Below are 15992 nucleotides of genomic sequence, written 5' to 3'. Positions count from 1 at the left end.
ATATCTATGCTGGATTCCATGTGAAACTACGTGCCCATAAAGCTAACTTCTCTTGAACTGCAGTTCTGCAGTGGCGTTAATCAAAGTTATTTGCATTTTAATCCACGTTATCAATGTTCCAAGTATAACTTAGCACTATATATGAATAGAGGTGTAATGTACACTAATTTACCTATTGTCTTCAACGACACGTTTCATAAGGTGGTGTTAATTATAAGTAAATTGGAATTTCTTTTTTCCTGCGGCGTTAATTAAAACTAAATGATTTTTGTTTTCGCCCGGGTTCGAAAAGGGGGCCTTTCGCGTGTGAGGCAAACGTGATAACCACTACACTACGAAAACTCGTTACATGAAATCGCAAAAAATCAGTTAGGCTTCAAATGTTGTATTCGCAAGTTTTTGAAACTGCAAAATTGGAAGATTGTGTGATCAATTCACTATACTGTTAATTGTATTTTCGAGAACATGTGAGAAAAGCAAGCAGCCTGTTTCCGTAGTGTAGTGGTTATCACGTTCGCCTAACACGTGAAAGGTCCCTTGTTCGAGCCCAGGCGGAAACAATATGAAGCCAGTAAATATTTTGAAACGATATCTATGCTGGATACCATGTGAAACTACGTTTTTGAAACTGCAAAATTGGAAGATTGTGTGATCAATTCACTATACTGTTAATTGTATTTTCGAGAAGATGTGAGAAAAGCAAGCAGCCTGTTTCCGTAGTGTAGTGGTTATCACGTTCGCCTAACACGCGAAAGGTCCCTGGTTCGAGCCCAGGCGGAAACAATATGAAGCCAGTAAATATTTTGAAACGATATCTATGCTGGATACCATGTGAAACTACGTGCCCATAAAGCTAACTTCTCTTGAACTGCCGTTCTGCAGTGGCGTTAATCAAAGTTATTTGCATTTTAATCCACGTTATCAATGTTCCAAGTATAACTTAGCACTATATATGAATAGAGGTGTAATGTACACTAATTTACCTATTGTCTTCAACGACACGTTTCATAAGGTGGTGTTAATTATAAGTAAATTGGAATTTCTTTTCTCCTGCGGCGTTAATTAAAACTAAATGATTTTTGTTTTCGCCCGGGTTCGAAAAGGGGGCCTTTCGCGTGTGAGGCAAACGTGATAACCACTACACTACGAAAACTCGTTACATGAAATCGCAAAAAATCAGTTAGGTTTCAAATGTTGTATTCGCAAGTTTTTGAAACTGCAAAATTGGAAGATTGTGTGATCAATTCACTATACTGTTAATTGTATTTTCGAGAAGATGTGAGAAAAGCAAGCAGCCTGTTTCGGTAGTGTAGTGGTTATCTCGTTCGCCTAACACTCGAAAGGTCCCTGGTTCGAGCCCAGTCGGAAACAATATGAAGCCAGTAAATATTTTGAAACGATATCTATGCTGGATACCATGTGAAACTACGTGCCCATAAAGCTAACTTCTCTTGAACTGCCGTTCTGCAGTGGCGTTAATCAAAGTTATTTGCATTTTAATCCACATTATCAATGTTCCAAGTATAACTTAGCACTATATATGAATAGAGGTGTAATGCACACTAATTTACCTATTGTCTTCAACGACACGTTTCATAAGGTGGTGTTAATTATAAGTAAATTGGAATTTGTTTTCTCCTGCGGCGTCAATTAAAACTAAATGATATTTGTTTTCGCCCGGGTTCGAACCGAGGGCCTTTCGCGTGTGAGGCGAACGTGATAACCACTACACTACGAAAACTCGTTACATGAAATCCCAAAAAATCAGTTAGGCTTCAAATGTTGTATTCGCAAGTTTTTGAAACTGCAAAATTGGAAGATTGTGTGATCAATTCACTATACTGTTAATTGTATTTTCGAGAAGATGTGAGAAAAGCAAGCAGCCTGTTTCGGTAGTGTAGTGGTTATCTCGTTCGCCTAACACTCGAAAGGTCCCTGGTTCGAGCCCAGTCGGAAACAATATGAAGCCAGTAAATATTTTGAAACGATATCTATGCTGGATACCATGTGAAACTACGTGCCCATAAAGCTAACTTCTCTTGAACTGCAGTTCTGCAGTGGCGTTAATCAAAGTTATTTGCATTTTAATCCACGTTATCAATGTTCCAAGTATAACTTAGCACTATATATGAATAGAGGTGTAATGTACACTAATTTACCTATTGTCTTCAACGACACGTTTCATAAGGTGGTGTTAATTATAAGTAAATTGGAATTTCTTTTCTCCTGCGGCGTTAATTAAAACTAAATGATTTTTGTTTTCGCCCGGGTTCGAAAAGGGGGCCTTTCGAGAAGATGTGAGAAAAGCAAGCAGCCTGTTTCCGTAGTGTAGTGGTTATCTCGTTCGCCTAACACTCGAAAGGTCCCTGGTTCGAGCCCAGGCGGAAACAATATGAAGCCAGTAAATATTTTGAAACGATATCTATGCTGGATACCATGTGAAACTACGTGCCCATAAAGCTAACTTCTCTTGAACTGCAGTTCTGTAGTGGCGTTAATCAAAGTTATTTGCATTTTAATCCACGTTATCAATGTTCCAAGTATAACTCAGCACTATATATGAATAGAGGTGTAATGTACACTAATTTATCTAGTGTCTTCAACGACACGTTTCATAAGATGGTGTTAATTATAAGTAAATTGGAATTTGTTTTCTCCTGCGGCGTCAATTAAAACTAAATGATATTTGTTTTCGCCCGGGTTCGAACCGAGGGCCTTTCGCGTGTGAGGCGAACGTGATAACCACTACACTACGAAAACTCGTTACATGAAATCCCAAAAAATCAGTTAGGCTTCAAATGTTGTATTCGCAAGTTTTGGAAACTGCAAAATTGGAAGATTGTGTGATCAATTCACTATACTGTTAATTGTATTTTCGAGAAGATGTGAGAAAAGCAAGCAGCCTGTTTTCGTAGTGTAGTGGTTATCACGTTCGGCTAACACGCGAAAGGTCCCTGGCGGAAACAATATGAAGCCAGTAAATATTTTGAAACGATATCTATGCTGGATTCCATGTGAAACTACGTGCCCATAAAGCTAACTTCTCTTGAACTGCAGTTCTGCAGTGGCGTTAATCAAAGTTATTTGCATTTTAATCCACGTTATCAATGTTCCAAGTATAACTTAGCACTATATATGAATAGAGGTGTAATGTACACTAATTTACCTATTGTCTTCAACGACGCGTTTCATAAGGTGGTGTTAATTATAAGTAAATTGGAATTTCTTTTCTCCTGCGGCGTTAATTAAAACTAAATGATTTTTGTTTTCGCCCGGGTTCGAAAAGGGGGCCTTTCGCGTGTGAGGCAAACGTGATAACCACTACACTACGAAAACTCGTTACATGAAATCGCAAAAAATCAGTTAGGCTTCAAATGTTGTATTCGCAAGTTTTTGAAACTGCAAAATTGGAAGATTGTGTGATCAATTCACTATACTGTTAATTGTATTTTCGAGAACATGTGAGAAAAGCAAGCAGCCTGTTTCCGTAGTGTAGTGGTTATCACGTTCGCCTAACACGTGAAAGGTCCCTTGTTCGAGCCCAGGCGGAAACAATATGAAGCCAGTAAATATTTTGAAACGATATCTATGCTGGATACCATGTGAAACTACGTTTTTGAAACTGCAAAATTGGAAGATTGTGTGATCAATTCACTATACTGTTAATTGTATTTTCGAGAAGATGTGAGAAAAGCAAGCAGCCTGTTTCGGTAGTGTAGTGGTTATCTCGTTCGCCTAACACTCGAAAGGTCCCTGGTTCGAGCCCAGTCGGAAACAATATGAAGCCAGTAAATATTTTGAAACGATATCTATGCTGGATACCATGTGAAACTACGTGCCCATAAAGCTAACTTCTCTTGAACTGCAGTTCTGCAGTGGCGTTAATCAAAGTTATTTGCATTTTAATCCACGTTATCAATGTTCCAAGTATAACTTAGCACTATATATGAATAGAGGTGTAATGTACACTAATTTACCTATTGTCTTCAACGACACGTTTCATAAGGTGGTGTTAATTATAAGTAAATTGGAATTTCTTTTCTCCTGCGGCGTTAATTAAAACTAAATGATTTTTGTTTTCGCCCGGGTTCGAAAAGGGGGCCTTTCGAGAAGATGTGAGAAAAGCAAGCAGCCTGTTTCCGTAGTGTAGTGGTTATCTCGTTCGCCTAACACTCGAAAGGTCCCTGGTTCGAGCCCAGGCGGAAACAATATGAAGCCAGTAAATATTTTGAAACGATATCTATGCTGGATACAATGTGAAACTACGTGCCCATAAAGCTAACTTCTCTTGAACTGCAGTTCTGTAGTGGCGTTAATCAAAGTTATTTGCATTTTAATCCACGTTATCAATGTTCCAAGTATAACTCAGCACTATATATGAATAGAGGTGTAATGTACACTAATTTATCTAATGTCTTCAACGACACGTTTCATAAGATGGTGTTAATTATAAGTAAATTGGAATTTGTTTTCTCCTGCGGCGTCAATTAAAACTAAATGATATTTGTTTTCGCCCGGGTTCGAACCGAGGGCCTTTCGCGTGTGAGGCGAACGTGATAACCACTACACTACGAAAACTCGTTACATGAAATCCCAAAAAATCAGTTAGGCTTCAAATGTTGTATTCGCAAGTTTTTGAAACTGCAAAATTGGAAGATTGTGTGATCAATTCACTATACTGTTAATTGTATTTTCGAGAAGATGTGAGAAAAGCAAGCAGCCTGTTTCCGTAGTGTAGTGGTTATCACGTTCGGCTAACACGCGAAAGGTCCCTTGCAGAAACAATATGAAGCCAGTAAATATTTTGAAACGATATCTATGCTGGATACCATGTGAAACTACGTGCCCATAAAGCTAACTTCTCTTGAACTGCAGTTCTGCAGTGGCGTTAATCAAAGTTATTTGCATTTTAATCCACGTTATCAATGTTCCAAGTATAACTTAGCACTATATATGAATAGAGGTGTAATGTACACTAATTTACCTATTGTCTTCAACGACACGTTTCGTAAGGTGGTGTTAATTATAAGTGAATTGGAATTTGTTTTCTCCTGTGGCGTCAATTAAAACTAAATGATATTTGTTTTCGCCCGGGTTCGAACCGGGGGGCCTTTCGCGTGTGAGGCGAACGTGATAACCACTACACTACGAAAACTCGTTACATGAAATCCCAAAAAATCAGTTAGGCTTCAAATGTTGTATTCGCAAGTTTTTGAAACTGCAAAATTGGAAGATTGTGTGATCAATTCACTATACTGTTAATTGTATTTTCGATAAGATGTGAGAAAAGCAAGCAGCCTGTTTCCGTAGTGTAGTGGTTATCACGTTCGGCTAACACGCGAAAGGTCCCTGGCGGAAACAATATGAAGCCAGTAAATATTTTGAAACGATATCTATGCTGGATACCATGTGAAACTACGTGCCCACAAAGCTAACTTCTCTTGAACTGCAGTTCTGCAGTGGCGTTCATCAAAGTTATTTGCATTTTAATCCACGTTATCAATGTTCCAAGTATAACTCAGCACTATATATGAATAGAGGTGTAATGTACACTAATTTATCTAGTGTCTTCAACGACACGTTTCATAAGGTGGTGTTAATTATAAGTAAATTGGAATTTGTTTTCTCCTGCGGCGTCAATTAAAACTAAATGATATTTGTTTTCGCCCGGGTTCGAACCGATGGCCTTTCGCGTGTGAGGCGAACGTGATAACCACTACACTACGAAAACTCGTTACATGAAATCCCAAAAAATCAGTTAGGCTTCAAATGTTGTATTCGCAAGTTTTTGAAACTGCAAAATTGGAAGATTGTGTGATCAATTCACTATACTGTTAATTGTATTTTCGAGAAGATGTGAGAAAAGCAAGCAGCCTGTTTCCGTAGTGTAGTGGTTATCACGTTCGGCTAACACGCGAAAGGTCCCTTGCGGAAACAATATGAAGCCAGTAAATATTTTGAAACGATATATATGCTGGATACCATGTGAAACTACGTGCCCATAAAGCTAACTTCTCTTGAACTGCCGTTCTGCAGTGGCGTTAATCAAAGTTATTTGCATTTTAATCCACGTTATCAATGTTCCAAGTATAACTCAGCACTATATATGAATAGAGGTGTAATGTACACTAATTTATCTAGTGTCTTCAACGACACGTTTCATAAGGTGGTGTTAATTATAAGTAAATTGGAATTTGTTTTCTCCTGCGGCGTCAATTAAAACTAAATGATATTTGTTTTCGCCCGGGTTCGAACCGAGGGCCTTTCGCGTGTGAGGCGAACGTGATAACCACTACACTACGAAAACTCGTTACATGAAATCCCAAAAAATCAGTTAGGCTTCAAATGTTGTATTCGCAAGTTTTTGAAACTGCAAAATTGGAAGATTGTGTGATCAATTCACTATACTGTTAATTGTATTTTCGAGAAGATGTGAGAAAAGCAAGCAGCCTGTTTCCGTAGTGTAGTGGTTATCACGTTCGGCTAACACGCGAAAGGTCCCTTGCGGAAACAATATGAAGCCAGTAAATATTTTTAAACGATATCTATGCTGGATACCATGTGAAACTACGTGCACATAAAGCTAACTTCTCTTGAACTGCCGTTCTGCAGTGGCGTTAATCAAAGTTATTTGCATTTTAATCCACGTTATCAATGTTCCAAGTATAACTTAGCACTATATATGAATAGAGGTGTAATGTACACTAATTTACCTATTGTCTTCAACGACACGTTTCATAAGGTGGTGTTAATTATAAGTAAATTGGAATTTCTTTTCTCCTGCGGCGTTAATTAAAACTAAATGATTTTTGTTTTCGCCCGGGTTCGAAAAGGGGGCCTTTCGCGTGTGAGGCAAACGTGATAACCACTACACTACGAAAACTCGTTACATGAAATCGCAAAAAATCAGTTAGGCTTCAAATGTTGTATTCGCAAGTTTTTGAAACTGCAAAATTGGAAGATTGTGTGATCAATTCACTATACTGTTAATTGTATTTTCGAGAAGATGTGAGAAAAGCAAGCAGCCTGTTTCCGTAGTGTAGTGGTTATCACGTTCGGCTAACACGCGAAAGGTCCCTGGCGGAAACAATATGAAGCCAGTAAATATTTTGAAACGATATCTATGCTGGATACCATGTGAAACTACGTGCCCACAAAGCTAACTTCTCTTGAACTGCAGTTCTGCAGTGGCGTTAATCAAAGTTATTTGCATTTTAATCCACGTTATCAATGTTCCAAGTATAACTTAGCACTATATATGAATAGAGGTGTAATGTACACTAATTTACCTATTGTCTTCAACGACACGTTTCATAAGGTGGTGTTAATTATAAGTAAATTGGAATTTCTTTTCTCCTGCGGCGTTAATTAAAACTAAATGATTTTTGTTTTCGCCCGGGTTCGAAAAGGGGGCCTTTCCCGTGTGAGGCAAACGTGATAACCACTACACTACGAAAACTCGTTACATGAAATCCCCAAAAATCAGTTAGGCTTCAAATGTTGTATTCGCAAGTTTTTGAAACTGCAAAATTGGAAGATTGTGTGATCAATTCACTATACTGTTAATTGTATTTTCGAGAAGATGTGAGAAAAGCAAGCAGCCTGTTTCCGTAGTGTAGTGGTTATCACGTTCGGCTAACACGCGAAAGGTCCCTTGCGGAAACAATATGAAGCCAGTAAATATTTTGAAACGATATCTATGCTGGATACCATGTGAAACTACGTGCCCATAAAGCTAACTTCTCTTGAACTGCCGTTCTGCAGTGGCGTTAATCAAAGTTATTTGCATTTTAATCCACGTTATCAATGTTCCAAGTATAACTTAGCACTATATATGAATAGAGGTGTGATGTACACTAATTTACCTATTGTCTTCAACGACACGTTTCATAAGGTGGTGTTAATTATAAGTAAATTGGAATTTCTTTTCTCCTGCGGCGTTAATTAAAACTAAATGATTTTTGTTTTCGCCCGGGTTCGAAAAGGGGGCCTTTCGCGTGTGCGGCAAACGTGATAACCACTACACTACGAAAACTCGTTACATGAAATCGCAAAAAATCAGTTAGGCTTCAAATGTTGTATTCGCAAGTTTTTGAAACTGCAAAATTGGAAGATTGTGTGATCAATTCACTATACTGTTAATTGTATTTTCGAGAAGATGTGAGAAAAGCAAGCAGCCTGTTTCCGTAGTGTAGTGGTTATCACGTTCGGCTAACACGCGAAAGGTCCCTGGCGGAAACAATATGAAGCCAGTAAATATTTTGAAACGATATCTATGCTGGATACCATGTGAAACTACGTGCCCACAAAGCTAACTTCTCTTGAACTGCAGTTCTGCAGTGGCGTTAATCAAAGTTATTTGCATTTTAATCCACGTTATCAATGTTCCAAGTATAACTTAGCACTATATATGAATAGAGGTGTAATGTACACTAATTTATCTAGTGTCTTCAACGACACGTTTCATAAGGTGGTGTTAATTATAAGTAAATTGGAATTTGTTTTCTCCTGCGGCGTCAATTAAAACTAAATGATATTTGTTTTCGCCCGGGTTCGAACCGATGGCCTTTCGCGTGTGAGGCGAACGTGATAACCACTACACTACGAAAACTCGTTACATGAAATCCCAAAAAATCAGTTAGGCTTCAAATGTTGTATTCGCAAGTTTTTGAAACTGCAAAATTGGAAGATTGTGTGATCAATTCACTATACTGTTAATTGTATTTTCGAGAAGATGTGAGAAAAGCAAGCAGCCTGTTTCCGTAGTGTAGTGGTTATCACGTTCGGCTAACACGCGAAAGGTCCCTTGCGGAAACAATATGAAGCCAGTAAATATTTTGAAACGATATCTATGCTGGATACCATGTGAAACTACGTGCCCATAAAGCTAACTTCTCTTGAACTGCCGTTCTGCAGTGGCGTTAATCAAAGTTATTTGCATTTTAATCCACGTTATCAATGTTCCAAGTATAACTCAGCACTATATATGAATAGAGGTGTAATGTACACTAATTTATCTAGTGTCTTCAACGACACGTTTCATAAGGTGGTGTTAATTATAAGTAAATTGGAATTTGTTTTCTCCTGCGGCGTCAATTAAAACTAAATGATATTTGTTTTCGCCCGGGTTCGAACCGAGGGCCTTTCGCGTGTGAGGCGAACGTGATAACCACTACACTACGAAAACTCGTTACATGAAATCCCAAAAAATCAGTTAGGCTTCAAATGTTGTATTCGCAAGTTTTTGAAACTGCAAAATTGGAAGATTGTGTGATCAATTCACTATACTGTTAATTGTATTTTCGAGAAGATGTGAGAAAAGCAAGCAGCCTGTTTCCGTAGTGTAGTGGTTATCACGTTCGGCTAACACGCGAAAGGTCCCTTGCGGAAACAATATGAAGCCAGTAAATATTTTTAAACGATATCTATGCTGGATACCATGTGAAACTACGTGCACATAAAGCTAACTTCTCTTGAACTGCCGTTCTGCAGTGGCGTTAATCAAAGTTATTTGCATTTTAATCCACGTTATCAATGTTCCAAGTATAACTTAGCACTATATATGAATAGAGGTGTAATGTACACTAATTTACCTATTGTCTTCAACGACACGTTTCATAAGGTGGTGTTAATTATAAGTAAATTGGAATTTCTTTTCTCCTGCGGCGTTAATTAAAACTAAATGATTTTTGTTTTCGCCCGGGTTCGAAAAGGGGGCCTTTCGCGTGTGAGGCAAACGTGATAACCACTACACTACGAAAACTCGTTACATGAAATCGCAAAAAATCAGTTAGGCTTCAAATGTTGTATTCGCAAGTTTTTGAAACTGCAAAATTGGAAGATTGTGTGATCAATTCACTATACTGTTAATTGTATTTTCGAGAAGATGTGAGAAAAGCAAGCAGCCTGTTTCCGTAGTGTAGTGGTTATCACGTTCGGCTAACACGCGAAAGGTCCCTGGCGGAAACAATATGAAGCCAGTAAATATTTTGAAACGATATCTATGCTGGATACCATGTGAAACTACGTGCCCACAAAGCTAACTTCTCTTGAACTGCAGTTCTGCAGTGGCGTTAATCAAAGTTATTTGCATTTTAATCCACGTTATCAATGTTCCAAGTATAACTTAGCACTATATATGAATAGAGGTGTAATGTACACTAATTTACCTATTGTCTTCAACGACACGTTTCATAAGGTGGTGTTAATTATAAGTAAATTGGAATTTCTTTTCTCCTGCGGCGTTAATTAAAACTAAATGATTTTTGTTTTCGCCCGGGTTCGAAAAGGGGGCCTTTCCCGTGTGAGGCAAACGTGATAACCACTACACTACGAAAACTCGTTACATGAAATCCCCAAAAATCAGTTAGGCTTCAAATGTTGTATTCGCAAGTTTTTGAAACTGCAAAATTGGAAGATTGTGTGATCAATTCACTATACTGTTAATTGTATTTTCGAGAAGATGTGAGAAAAGCAAGCAGCCTGTTTCCGTAGTGTAGTGGTTATCACGTTCGGCTAACACGCGAAAGGTCCCTTGCGGAAACAATATGAAGCCAGTAAATATTTTGAAACGATATCTATGCTGGATACCATGTGAAACTACGTGCCCATAAAGCTAACTTCTCTTGAACTGCCGTTCTGCAGTGGCGTTAATCAAAGTTATTTGCATTTTAATCCACGTTATCAATGTTCCAAGTATAACTTAGCACTATATATGAATAGAGGTGTGATGTACACTAATTTACCTATTGTCTTCAACGACACGTTTCATAAGGTGGTGTTAATTATAAGTAAATTGGAATTTCTTTTCTCCTGCGGCGTTAATTAAAACTAAATGATTTTTGTTTTCGCCCGGGTTCGAAAAGGGGGCCTTTCGCGTGTGCGGCAAACGTGATAACCACTACACTACGAAAACTCGTTACATGAAATCGCAAAAAATCAGTTAGGCTTCAAATGTTGTATTCGCAAGTTTTTGAAACTGCAAAATTGGAAGATTGTGTGATCAATTCACTATACTGTTAATTGTATTTTCGAGAAGATGTGAGAAAAGCAAGCAGCCTGTTTCCGTAGTGTAGTGGTTATCACGTTCGGCTAACACGCGAAAGGTCCCTGGCGGAAACAATATGAAGCCAGTAAATATTTTGAAACGATATCTATGCTGGATACCATGTGAAACTACGTGCCCACAAAGCTAACTTCTCTTGAACTGCAGTTCTGCAGTGGCGTTAATCAAAGTTATTTGCATTTTAATCCACGTTATCAATGTTCCAAGTATAACTTAGCACTATATATGAATAGAGGTGTAATGTACACTAATTTACCTATTGTCTTCAACGACACGTTTCATAAGGTGGTGTTAATTATAAGTAAATTGGAATTTCTTTTCTCCTGCGGCGTTAATTAAAACTAAATGATTTTTGTTTTCGCCCGGGTTCGAAAAGGGGGCCTTTCCCGTGTGAGGCAAACGTGATAACCACTACACTACGAAAACTCGTTACATGAAATCCCCAAAAATCAGTTAGGCTTCAAATGTTGTATTCGCAAGTTTTTGAAACTGCAAAATTGGAAGATTGTGTGATCAATTCACTATACTGTTAATTGTATTTTCGAGAAGATGTGAGAAAAGCAAGCAGCCTGTTTCCGTAGTGTAGTGGTTATCACGTTCGGCTAACACGCGAAAGGTCCCTTGCGGAAACAATATGAAGCCAGTAAATATTTTGAAACGATATCTATGCTGGATACCATGTGAAACTACGTGCCCATAAAGCTAACTTCTCTTGAACTGCCGTTCTGCAGTGGCGTTAATCAAAGTTATTTGCATTTTAATCCACGTTATCAATGTTCCAAGTATAACTTAGCACTATATATGAATAGAGGTGTAATGTACACTAATTTACCTATTGTCTTCAACGACACGTTTCATAAGGTGGTGTTAATTATAAGTAAATTGGAATTTCTTTTCTCCTGCGGCGTTAATTAAAACTAAATGATTTTTGTTTTCGCCCGGGTTCGAAAAGGGGGCCTTTCGCGTGTGAGGCAAACGTGATAACCACTACACTACGAAAACTCGTTACATGAAATCCCCAAAAATCAGTTAGGCTTCAAATGTTGTATTCGCAAGTTTTTGAAACTGCAAAATTGGAAGATTGTGTGATCAATTCACTATACTGTTAATTGTATTTTCGAGAAGATGTGAGAAAAGTAAGCAGCCTGTTTCCGTAGTGTAGTGGTTATCACGTTCGCCTAACACGCGAAAGGTCCCTGGTTCGAGCCCAAGCGGAAACAATATGAAGCCAGTAAATATTTTTAAACGATATCTATGCTGGATACCATGTGAAACTACGTGCACATAAAGCTAACTTCTCTTGAACTGCCGTTCTGCAGTGGCGTTAATCAAAGTTATTTGCATTTTAATCCACGTTATCAATGTTCCAAGTATAACTTAGCACTATATATGAATAGAGGTGTAATGTACACTAATTTACCTATTGTCTTCAACGACACGTTTCATAAGGTGGTGTTAATTATAAGTAAATTGGAATTTGTTTTCTCCTGCGGCGTTAATTAAAACTAAATGATTTTTGTTTTCGCCCGGGTTCGAAAAGGGGGCCTTTCGCGTGTGAGGCAAACGTGATAACCACTACACTACGAAAACTCGTTACATGAAATCGCAAAAAATCAGTTAGGCTTCAAATGTTGTATTCGCAAGTTTTCGAAACTGCAAAATTGGAAGATTGTGTGATCAATTCACTATACTGTTAATTGTATTTTCGAGAAGATGTGAGAAAAGCAAGCAGCCTGTTTCCGTAGTGTAGTGGTTATCACGTTCGCCTAACACGCGAAAGGTCCCTGGTTCGAGCCCAGGCGGAAACAATATGAAGCCAGTAAATATTTTGAAACGATATCTATGCTGGATACCATGTGAAACTACGTGCCCATAAAGCTAACTTCTCTTGAACTGCCGTTCTGCAGTGGCGTTAATCAAAGTTATTTGCATTTTAATCCACGTTATCAATGTTCCAAGTATAACTTAGCACTATATATGAATAGAGGTGTAATGTACACTAATTTACCTATTGTCTTCAACGACACGTTTCATAAGGTGGTGTTAATTATAAGTAAATTGGAATTTGTTTTCTCCTGTGGCGTCAATTAAAACTAAATGATATTTGTTTTCGCCCGGGTTCGAACCGGGGGCCTTTCGCGTGTGAGGCGAACGTGATAACCACTACACTACGAAAACTCGTTACATGAAATCCCAAAAAATCAGTTAGGCTTCAAATGTTGTATTCGCAAGTTTTTGAAACTGCAAAATTGGAAGATTGTGTGATCAATTCACTATACTGTTAATTGTATTTTCGAGAAGATGTGAGAAAAGCAAGCAGCCTGTTTCCGTAGTGTAGTGGTTATCACGTTCGGCTAACACGCGAAAGGTCCCTGGCGGAAACAATATGAAACCAGTAAATATTTTGAAACGATATCTATGCTGGATACCATGTGAAACTACGTGCCCACAAAGCTAACTTCTCTTGAACTGCAGTTCTGCAGTGGCGTTCATCAAAGTTATTTGCATTTTAATCCACGTTATCAATGTTCCAAGTATAACTTAGCACTATATATGAATAGAGGTGTAATGTACACTAATTTACCTATTGTCTTCAACGATACGTTTCGTAAGGTGGTGTTAATTATAAGTAAATTGGAATTTGTTTTCTCCTGTGGCGTCAATTAAAACTAAATGACATTTGTTTTCGCCCGGGTTCGAACCGGGGGCCTTTCGCGTGTGAGGCGAACGTGATAACCACTACACTACGAAAACTCGTTACATGAAATCCCCAAAAATCAGTTAGGCTTCAAATGTTGTATTCGCAAGTTTTTGAAACTGCAAAATTGGAAGATTGTGTGATCAATTCACTATACTGTTAATTGTATTTTCGAGAAGATGTGAGAAAAGTAAGCAGCCTGTTTCCGTAGTGTAGTGGTTATCACGTTCGCCTAACACGCGAAAGGTCCCTGGTTCGAGCCCAGGCGGAAACAATATGAAGCCAGTAAATATTTTGAAACGATATCTATGCTGGATACCATGTGAAACTACGTGCCCATAAAGCTAACTTCTCTTGAACTGCCGTTCTGCAGTGGCGTTAATCAAAGTTATTTGCATTTTAATCCACGTTATCAATGTTCCAAGTATAACTTAGCACTATATATGAATAGAGGTGTAATGTACACTAATTTACCTATTGTCTTCAACGACACGTTTCATAAGGTGGTGTTAATTATAAGTAAATTGGAATTTCTTTTCTCCTGCGGCGTTAATTAAAACTAAATGATTTTTGTTTTCGCCCGGGTTCGAAAAGGGGGCCTTTCGCGTGTGAGGCAAACGTGATAACCACTACACTACGAAAACTCGTTACATGAAATCGCAAAAAATCAGTTAGGCTTCAAATGTTGTATTCACAAGTTTTTGAAACTGCAAAATTGGAAGATTGTGTGATCAATTCACTATACTGTTAATTGTATTTTCGAGAAGATGTGAGAAAAGCAAGCAGCCTGTTTCCTTAGTGTAGTGGTTATCACGTTCGCCTAACACGCGAAAGGTCCCTGGTTCGAGCCCAGGCGGAAACAATATGAAGCCAGTAAATATTTTGAAACGATATATAGGCTGGATACCATGTGAAACTACGTGCCCATAAAGCTAACTTCTCTTGAACTGCCGTTCTGCAGTGGCGTTAATCAAAGTTATTTGCATTTTAATCCACGTTATCAATGTTCCAAGTATAACTTAGCACTATATATGAATAGAGGTGTAATGTACACTAATTTACCTATTGTCTTCAACGACACGTTTCGTAAGGTGGTGTTAATTATAAGTAAATTGGAATTTGTTTTCTCCTGTGGCGTCAATTAAAACTAAATGATATTCGTTTTCGCCCGGGTTCGAACCGGGGGCCTTTCGCGTGTGAGGCGAACGTGATAACCACTACACTACGAAAACTCGTTACATGAAATCCCAAAAAATCAGTTAGGCTTCAAATGTTGTATTCGCAAGTTTTTGAAACTGCAAAATTGGAAGATTGTGTGATCAATTCACTATACTGTTAATTGTATTTTCGAGAAGATGTGAGAAAAGCAAGCAGCCTGTTTCCGTAGTGTAGTGGTTATCACGTTCGGCTAACACGCGAAAGGTCCCTGGCGGAAACAATATGAAGCCAGTAAATATTTTGAAACGATATCTATGCTGGATACCATGTGAAACTACGTGCCCACAAAGCTAACTTCTCTTGAACTGCAGTTCTGCAGTGGCGTTCATCAAAGTTATTTGCATTTTAATCCACGTTATCAATGTTCCAAGTATAACTTAGCACTATATATGAATAGAGGTGTAATGTACACTAATTTATCTAGTGTCTTCAACGACACGTTTCATAAGGTGGTGTTAATTATAAGTAAATTGGAATTTGTTTTCTCCTGCGGCGTCAATTAAAACTAAATAATTTTTGTTTTCGCCCGGGTTCGAACCAGAGGCCTTTTGCGTGTGAGGCAAACGTGATAACCACTACACTACGAAAACTCGTTACATAAAATCGCAAAAAATCAGTTAGGCTTCAAATGTTGTATTCGCAAGTTTTTGAAACTGCAAAATTGGAAGATTGTGTGATCAATTCACTACACTGTTAATTGTATTTTCGAGAAGATGTGAGAAAAGCAAGCAGCCTGTTTCCGTAGTGTAGTGGTTATCACGTTCGCCTAACACGCGAAAGGTCCCTGGTTCGAGCCCAAGCGGAAACAATATGAAGCCAGTAAATATTTTGAAACGATATCTATGCTGGATACCATGTGAAACTACATGCCCATAAAGCTAACTTCTCTTGAACTGCCGTTCTGCAGTGGCGTTAATCAAAGTTATTTGCATTTTAATCCACGTTATCAATGTTCCAAGTATAACTTAGCACTATATATGAATAGAGGTGTAATGTACACTAATTTACCTA

The 15992-nt window shown here is 38.2% G+C and overlaps 22 non-coding genes across 22 annotated transcripts; 10 read left to right on the top strand and 12 right to left on the bottom strand.

Annotated features, from left to right (window-relative positions):
* The first annotated feature begins 487 nt into the window (after positions 1-487).
* On the top strand, positions 488-560 carry TRNAV-AAC (transfer RNA valine (anticodon AAC)). Its single transcript has one exon. It is a non-coding gene; the product is annotated as a tRNA-Val (tRNA).
* A 150-nt stretch (positions 561-710) lies between these two features.
* Positions 711-783, top strand: TRNAV-AAC (transfer RNA valine (anticodon AAC)). The gene has a single exon. It is a non-coding gene; the product is annotated as a tRNA-Val (tRNA).
* Positions 784-1668: 885 nt separating this feature from the next.
* TRNAV-CAC (transfer RNA valine (anticodon CAC)) lies at positions 1669-1741 on the bottom strand. The gene has a single exon. It is a non-coding gene; the product is annotated as a tRNA-Val (tRNA).
* A 576-nt stretch (positions 1742-2317) lies between these two features.
* Positions 2318-2390, top strand: TRNAV-AAC (transfer RNA valine (anticodon AAC)). Its single transcript has one exon. It is a non-coding gene; the product is annotated as a tRNA-Val (tRNA).
* A 297-nt stretch (positions 2391-2687) lies between these two features.
* On the bottom strand, positions 2688-2760 carry TRNAV-CAC (transfer RNA valine (anticodon CAC)). Its single transcript has one exon. It is a non-coding gene; the product is annotated as a tRNA-Val (tRNA).
* A 721-nt stretch (positions 2761-3481) lies between these two features.
* TRNAV-AAC (transfer RNA valine (anticodon AAC)) lies at positions 3482-3554 on the top strand. The gene has a single exon. It is a non-coding gene; the product is annotated as a tRNA-Val (tRNA).
* A 581-nt stretch (positions 3555-4135) lies between these two features.
* TRNAV-AAC (transfer RNA valine (anticodon AAC)) lies at positions 4136-4208 on the top strand. The gene has a single exon. It is a non-coding gene; the product is annotated as a tRNA-Val (tRNA).
* Positions 4209-4505: 297 nt separating this feature from the next.
* TRNAV-CAC (transfer RNA valine (anticodon CAC)) lies at positions 4506-4578 on the bottom strand. Its single transcript has one exon. It is a non-coding gene; the product is annotated as a tRNA-Val (tRNA).
* Positions 4579-5081: 503 nt separating this feature from the next.
* Positions 5082-5155, bottom strand: TRNAV-CAC (transfer RNA valine (anticodon CAC)). The gene has a single exon. It is a non-coding gene; the product is annotated as a tRNA-Val (tRNA).
* A 503-nt stretch (positions 5156-5658) lies between these two features.
* On the bottom strand, positions 5659-5731 carry TRNAV-CAC (transfer RNA valine (anticodon CAC)). The gene has a single exon. It is a non-coding gene; the product is annotated as a tRNA-Val (tRNA).
* A 503-nt stretch (positions 5732-6234) lies between these two features.
* TRNAV-CAC (transfer RNA valine (anticodon CAC)) lies at positions 6235-6307 on the bottom strand. The gene has a single exon. It is a non-coding gene; the product is annotated as a tRNA-Val (tRNA).
* Positions 6308-8538: 2231 nt separating this feature from the next.
* TRNAV-CAC (transfer RNA valine (anticodon CAC)) lies at positions 8539-8611 on the bottom strand. The gene has a single exon. It is a non-coding gene; the product is annotated as a tRNA-Val (tRNA).
* Positions 8612-9114: 503 nt separating this feature from the next.
* On the bottom strand, positions 9115-9187 carry TRNAV-CAC (transfer RNA valine (anticodon CAC)). The gene has a single exon. It is a non-coding gene; the product is annotated as a tRNA-Val (tRNA).
* A 3025-nt stretch (positions 9188-12212) lies between these two features.
* On the top strand, positions 12213-12285 carry TRNAV-AAC (transfer RNA valine (anticodon AAC)). Its single transcript has one exon. It is a non-coding gene; the product is annotated as a tRNA-Val (tRNA).
* Positions 12286-12800: 515 nt separating this feature from the next.
* Positions 12801-12873, top strand: TRNAV-AAC (transfer RNA valine (anticodon AAC)). The gene has a single exon. It is a non-coding gene; the product is annotated as a tRNA-Val (tRNA).
* A 297-nt stretch (positions 12874-13170) lies between these two features.
* Positions 13171-13243, bottom strand: TRNAV-CAC (transfer RNA valine (anticodon CAC)). The gene has a single exon. It is a non-coding gene; the product is annotated as a tRNA-Val (tRNA).
* A 503-nt stretch (positions 13244-13746) lies between these two features.
* Positions 13747-13819, bottom strand: TRNAV-CAC (transfer RNA valine (anticodon CAC)). The gene has a single exon. It is a non-coding gene; the product is annotated as a tRNA-Val (tRNA).
* Positions 13820-13964: 145 nt separating this feature from the next.
* On the top strand, positions 13965-14037 carry TRNAV-AAC (transfer RNA valine (anticodon AAC)). Its single transcript has one exon. It is a non-coding gene; the product is annotated as a tRNA-Val (tRNA).
* A 515-nt stretch (positions 14038-14552) lies between these two features.
* Positions 14553-14625, top strand: TRNAV-AAC (transfer RNA valine (anticodon AAC)). The gene has a single exon. It is a non-coding gene; the product is annotated as a tRNA-Val (tRNA).
* A 297-nt stretch (positions 14626-14922) lies between these two features.
* TRNAV-CAC (transfer RNA valine (anticodon CAC)) lies at positions 14923-14995 on the bottom strand. The gene has a single exon. It is a non-coding gene; the product is annotated as a tRNA-Val (tRNA).
* Positions 14996-15498: 503 nt separating this feature from the next.
* Positions 15499-15571, bottom strand: TRNAV-CAC (transfer RNA valine (anticodon CAC)). The gene has a single exon. It is a non-coding gene; the product is annotated as a tRNA-Val (tRNA).
* Positions 15572-15716: 145 nt separating this feature from the next.
* TRNAV-AAC (transfer RNA valine (anticodon AAC)) lies at positions 15717-15789 on the top strand. Its single transcript has one exon. It is a non-coding gene; the product is annotated as a tRNA-Val (tRNA).
* Positions 15790-15992: the final 203 nt, after the last annotated feature.

This window comes from Saccoglossus kowalevskii, chromosome 19 (genome assembly GCF_978046115.1).
Source record: "Saccoglossus kowalevskii chromosome 19, keSacKowa6.1, whole genome shotgun sequence".
NCBI classification, from domain to species: Eukaryota; Metazoa; Hemichordata; class Enteropneusta; family Harrimaniidae; genus Saccoglossus; species Saccoglossus kowalevskii.
The sequence above is the reverse complement of the archived record's forward strand: the minus strand, read 5'-3'. Positions and strand labels throughout refer to the sequence as shown.